General features: G+C 36.4%; 1 protein-coding gene across 3 annotated transcripts in view; it reads right to left on the reverse strand.

Moving 5' to 3' along the window:
* The window catches only part of gmds (GDP-mannose 4,6-dehydratase), an 88,046-nt gene that overhangs the window by 22,960 nt on the left and 59,086 nt on the right, over nucleotides 1–6,000 (reverse strand). For 2 of the 3 annotated variants that reach the window (XM_077717846.1, XM_077717848.1), the window contains one exon: nucleotides 5,854–6,000. This exon is cut by the window's right edge and continues 513 nt beyond it. The exons of the other annotated variant lie outside the window; for it this stretch is intronic. The gene's annotated coding sequence lies outside the window, so the exon portion shown is untranslated. Of the gene's footprint in view, nucleotides 1–5,853 lie in introns of those variants that run through there. 3 annotated transcript variants of the gene reach the window in all.

Below are 6,000 nucleotides of genomic sequence, written 5' to 3' on the forward strand. Positions count from 1 at the left end.
TCTGACATTTCAGCCTTCCCTGGCGTTCTGACATTCTGGCTGACAGAGCGAAAATTACCTCCAGTATGTCTAAAATGTCTGTGTTTTCACCCTCTTCCTACTGCAACAGTGAATTCCCCAAGTACAGGATGAATAAAGGTATCTAATCTAATTAGGCAAGTTAAAATTGTGAATGAAGTTCCTTCCTAAAGTCTTTAGTCAAACTTTGATATGTATGTGAGATGGGCGACAGGGTGCAGCTTTAGCAATGGATTTTGTATCTTTATCATAAGATCAATTGGCATAGAAATTAAGCATAGCTAAGAAATTACGTTGGGGACAGATCGTTTATCCTTCTGACAAACTGTATTATACACGTTACATAGCATTGACAAATCTTTCAATATCCGTGCAAATTTTTAGAAAAGTTAGCAAGCCCTATTAGCACAGTTAACAGATACAGCTCAATAAAGCATAAATAAAATTAGGCACTAACACACTGCCTAAGCCCTTCCGGTGTTGCATTCTTCCTCAGATGCAGAAGGAAGCTTTGATCAAGCAAAATGGAAGGGCGTGTGGCAGGATAGGCTCTTAATACTTTATTTACCCTCCGACTTGGTCTAGTGGTACCTTGACATACGAGCACCTCGAAATACGAGCATTTCGATTTGAACCCAGGTCCCCCACTGTGAGGCCGACGCACTAAAAGCTCAGCTGCCGGCTGCCCCGTGTATTTGACTATGCTGACTAATTAAAATACCACGCTTGCATTTTGCCTACTTCCTAGAAATATTGGCCTTTATTGATGTTTTTCTAGATTAATAACCAGGGTTAGGTTAATTTTCAAATGATTAAACTTGGTTTCTTTCTGCTAGGATACACTTGATCAGCAACATCACAATCACTCTAAAAAAACAGAAATCACAGGAAGTAACGCAAAAGAGCACTCAAGTTACACACATTTGAAATTAATGTTTTAAAAAAATTAACTCTAATGACATCACATTTAAAGGCAAAACAGTTAATAAAAGATTATGCTGATTATCATTCTAAAGCAATTAATTTTAGATGCAGCAATTGCATTTTCTGGAAGTACAATAAGAATGAGGGAATAGACTATACCTCAACATGACGACACCTATTATATTAGGACAACATTTCCGCTTTGAGCAGCATTCCTCACTTTATCAGCCACTGACATCGCCTGTTCTCATCATGCCCAAACAGGAAGAGTCAGCACCTGACAGTGTGGAGCAACATAAAGTTGCTCCTCTACTTAGAGTTGTGGTCAAAAGTTTACATACACTTCTGAAGAACATAATGTCATGGCTCTCTTGAGTTTCAAATTAGTTTTAAAACTCAGATTTTTCTCTGAATGAGTGATTGGAACAGATACTCTGACTTCGTCATAAATTAAACACTAATTTTTTTGGACAAACGTCCGTTCGGCAAACTGTCCGTTCGGCAAACTGTCCGTTCAGCAAACTGTCCGTTCGGCAAACTGTCCGTTCAGCAAACTGTCTGTTCGGCGAAAAGTCCATTGGCGAAACGTTTTTTGGCGAATCGTCCGAGTACCGCAGCCAGTGGAGGCACTTTTATTTGTAAGAAAAACATGTTAAAAGTATAGGGTAGCAGGTAACTGAAAAAATATTACTCCACAACGCATGCTAGTCAAGATCATGAGAATCCCAGAAAAAAGCAGGTTTCACACTGAGCTGGTTCACTTACATGGCATATAGAAAAAAGGACAATCATTCGCATTCATACCATCATCGAATGTGAATCGATGTTGGAATGCCAGCATTGAAGTCAGGGCAGTGAACAACCCATACACACACATCTGACATAGTTAATCAATTTTCTTTGTTTCCAACTAAATTTTAATGTAGATAGCTTACAGGTCACAATGGTAGACATTTTCAATGATTGAATGAAAGTGGTTTTATTAATTCCATGCATATTTATTTTTTCAAATATCAACTTCAATTCTTTTCATAATGATAGTCAGTCACAAGTGAGGAAGTCACACAGGGGGACTTGTCCACCCCTTACCCAGATCAATTACAATACATTTTACGAGTAGGAAGTTAGTGTTCCTTCAAACTACTTGCAATACATTGATAATCTAACCAAACGTGTAATAAAAAAGCAAAATACAAGGAATTCATTCACCATTACTTAGATTATATTGAATTGCCTCTTAGTAACCAAGGGTGAAGCTGTCCTTGATTGCAAAACATTTCACAACTTCATCGGCCAGGTGTCCACTTGCTACATAACATTAATGACCTTATAAACCAGGCTGACAAGCATAACAAATTGTCACAAAAAGGCAGCTGTCTTGATTGTTCTCAATCACCGGAGCCATTGTTTCCTCAGCCAAGTGTTAACGAGATCAATGATGTTTAATACTGTATGCATATTTTTAGGAACTATCTTTACACACATTTTTGTGTCAGTATGACAGCCATCAATAGTATGAAGGAAGATTGTTCATACCAAAGATGAATAGTTGACAGTTGCCAAAGGAAGGTGTGTCAATTGAGCTATTTTAAGCATTTGATATGATAGCTCTGGGAGCTGCAGTAACAGATATCAAAAACAAATAAAACCAGACAATAGGCAGCTACCTCATCATTGCAAATGATAATGTGTTCAATTATTTTTCAATCTTGCCGAATGGAGATTCAATAAATCTATAAAGAAAAATATCTACACAGAGTGAATGGATATTGTTGCAACTTTCTGCAATCTTACTCTGTTAATTTTCTTTGTCAGTTACAACAAGAAAAACAAGCCTCTGGTAAGCATTAGCCACAATATAATAAAACATAACAAAAATATGTATGGAAAGCAAAAGCACTCCATACAGCAACTAAGTAGGAAAGTTTGTTTGAATTGTCTCTCTTATCTCTGCTCGAATGAAGACGAATATAAAATGAAAACCTGAAAGGACAAGTAGAGCGGACAAGTAGGGCCTGTTTTTGAGTGCATAACTCACACGTTTTAACTCTTCCTCTTCGATATTTGCACCAGGCAGGGGACAACCTGTCAACCATTCAGACTCACACTAGGGGCAATTTAGGGTGTTCAATTAGCCTACCCCCATAACTTTCCTAAAAGTTTTATATTGTATATTAGTTATTGTATATATATATATATATATATATATACATATATATATATATATATATATATATATATATATATATATATATATATATATATATATATATATATATATATATATATATATATATATATATATATATATATATATATATATATATATATATATATATATATATATATATATATATATATATATATATATATATATATATATATATATATATATATATATATATATATATATATATATATATATATATATATGTACGTACGTACATACTTACATATGTACATACATATGTACATACATACATACCTACCTACCTACCTACCTACACACATACATACATACATATGTATATATATATATATTTTTTTTTCTTCATAAAAATCTGCCAATTTCAACATACACAGCTGGGTATGATAACAATTAGGCTTTTTGTCGAGTCAATGATCATGACAAAGCCTATGTCCGATTATTATTATTATTAAAAGATTAATTGAAAATAAAATTCATCATTATTTTCTTCTCGTGTGGTAGAAGCAGCAAAGACATCATTAAAAAACAAATCACCCTTATTAGATTATGTATGGTCCAACAGGTACAGTCGGCATATATGACTTTTACATGGAAAAAAATTCAGTACTACCAAGTCAATGGCGTAAATGTAATTTTAACACATCAATGCAAAAGTATTTAATGTTATGCATCTCAACATAGTTTAATGATCGAACATTGTATACAGGCCACTATTTGAAAAAATAACTTACACTACTCATCAGCAAACTTACATTGTCAGATTTACATTTCAACATGACAAAATGTGTCAAATTTAGATTTCTAAAGCGCAGTAATCTCAGCTGGAGGGGAATTCCAGCAAACTCAGCCATTGTATCTCTAAGACTGAGAAGAGGTAGTGGGGCCGTACAATTGTACAGGAAATATGACAGGTAAGCAGTTATGTGAGCACAGTTGGGATGAAGTAAGACAACAGACTGAAAGACAACTTCCCATTCATCAAGGCTCATATTCGAAGAGGTTACAACATAACACAGAGCTGCCACTCAGCCAGTGGCAGGTTTTGGCCTTAAGCAACACATGAACTGGAATGTAAGATGGCTGCACAGCATAAACTTGTGTTAGGTGTATGGGTTTTTAGTGGTTTTGGTTGGGGTTGTCTAGCCGCCTCGTGGTGTAGAGGTTCACTTGCATGACTTCGATGAGGGTAGACGCGGGCTCAATTCCCGCTGTTGGTGGTATGATTAGGAGAGCCGAGGGTCGTTTGCTTTGCGTGCCCTGCAACTGCCTGGCCACAGTCTAGGGTGTAGTCTTCCTTTTGCCCAAGACAGCTGGGTTAGGCTCCAGCAACCCCGAAACCCTTTTGAGGAAGGGCAGTATGGGATGGGGTTTTCATGGTCCTATTTTTTACTTGCCTTGTGATAGCCAATTGAGTTCAGGATGTCATTTGCAAAATTATATTTTGAGACAATGATCATATCACACTTACTGCCTAACAAGCTGGTCATCGGCCTGCAAAACAACACTAAAAACAATTGAAAACATTCATAAGCAAGTGTTGAAAGTATTTAACACAAAGCCAAAAGCATACCATCTCTGTCAAATATTACAAAACACAAATGCCTGAACTGGAACAACACTGTTACATATGCAGATGCCCCCCCCCCCCCCCCCCAGTTATCAAAATCTTCTAAAACAAAGCTCTTCCTCCGCCATAAGATTTTATACAAAAAAATTCCAACACACCAACAAGAAAAGGCTCCAGAGGTGCCTGCATTCAGCTAAAGGACCTTTTCTGTCCGTGCCACACATACCTGGTACTCAATATCAATTAACATACGTGAACTCCCATTTCTGAACCTCTTCGCCAATCATCTTAAAGCCTAGCTGTTAGACGAGCAACATTTTGATCCTAAGGCTGTCATAAACAGTGCTATATATGTATGTGTCCAGTATGTGTCATCGTTTATCTTCAACCTACACGAGGGACAGAAGATGTTAGCCTTCGGGTACAATGTTAGCTATTTACATATATATTTTCATTAAGATTAATATGTTCATTAATATGTGCTGTCCCTTATTAAATAACTCAAAATATATGGGACAGCTACAAAATTGACGACTGTACATCACACTAGTTGCACTTTTGGGCTTTGAGGGCTAGGACGATAAATGATCTCCAGTCAGAAACACATATATAGACGAGTGTAATGTTGAATTACATACAGTATATTATTGGCACAGCTTGAGTATAACCACCTTTTGCAAACCTGCACATGGACACGGATGAAAGAACACATGCACACTATTTTATTTTACATAAAACACAAAAGAAGAGTCTAAATGGGCTGAATTCTTTTTGACATGTACCCACATGATGACAGGTATTTCCACTTGACAAGTACAACAATTGCCAAGATGGCGCAGTTCAAGTGGGAGCCAGTGGCAGTAGCTCTGTACACTCTTATTTGTTTTCCTGTTTTACAGCCCTTCTATCTTTTTTTAAAATTACATTTTAATGTTTTTAATACATTCCTTTTTACTTTACTTTGTACTTTATACATTTTACTTGAATGTTTTAACAACTTTCCTTGTTCTGTTAGCCTGGCTTCTTTCTTTAGTAATATACAACGGCGAACACACTAATTTGGTGCTACGTGCACAAAATGCACGCTACACCCGCACGCTAAAAACACATTTTTAAAAAGGCAACGGAAGCAAAACTGAGTTCGGTTGTACTTTATTTAGCCATTTTACAATGTACTCACATCATGATCACCCACAAAACCATCAAAGTCCCCATTTTCTGTGTCCGAATTAAACAATTGCACAAATGAGTGTTCCAAATCACCGGGTGCCCTCTTCACTGC

The sequence above is a fragment of the Stigmatopora nigra genome, chromosome 5, assembly GCF_051989575.1.
Source record: "Stigmatopora nigra isolate UIUO_SnigA chromosome 5, RoL_Snig_1.1, whole genome shotgun sequence".
Classification (NCBI taxonomy): Eukaryota; Metazoa; Chordata; class Actinopteri; order Syngnathiformes; family Syngnathidae; genus Stigmatopora; species Stigmatopora nigra.